Source organism: Thalia democratica, chromosome 2 (genome assembly GCF_965202585.1).
Source record: "Thalia democratica chromosome 2, ktThaDemo2.hap1.1, whole genome shotgun sequence".
NCBI classification, from domain to species: Eukaryota; Metazoa; Chordata; class Thaliacea; order Salpida; family Salpidae; genus Thalia; species Thalia democratica.
This window is the reverse complement of record NC_139166.1, coordinates 23,807,131-23,807,688: the sequence shown is the minus strand read 5'-3', so window position 1 is coordinate 23,807,688 and position 558 is coordinate 23,807,131.

Below are 558 nucleotides of genomic sequence, written 5' to 3'. Positions count from 1 at the left end.
TTTACTTTACCCACCTAAAATTAACTTGCCTTGCATATTATTAGAGAAAATTTTTTCTCTAATACTATGCAAGGCAAGATTAATCTTGGATAAACAAAGAAAAATATGTTTAGTGTTGGTATAAACAACTTTTGTTAAAAAGCTATTCACAAATATATAAACTTGAATGCAAACTGTTTTTGTGAAGAAAAAAGTAGGAAAGTCACTATTACAGGGTTTTTTTTTCAAATAGCCAATATAGTTTGGTATATTTGCTGCCTCTCGCATAACTATGTTCTCTCCTTTAGTTAAGTACTTTTGCTGTGCAAAATGTGCGTAGATTCGCGAGAGGGGACTGTAGTTAATAGATAGCCAAAACTTTGTTGCACTAATTTAGAGACATTATAAATATACAAAAAGGGTAACAAAAATATTTGTTAAAACACAATTTTCCACGAAAAAACTTACCAGCCAATAGGTTTTAGAAATGCCAAGTATTTAAATTTGTATTTACTATTAAAAGTACGTATTTAATGATATTAAAACAGTAATTGGTATTCTAAATAAAATTGTAAACTT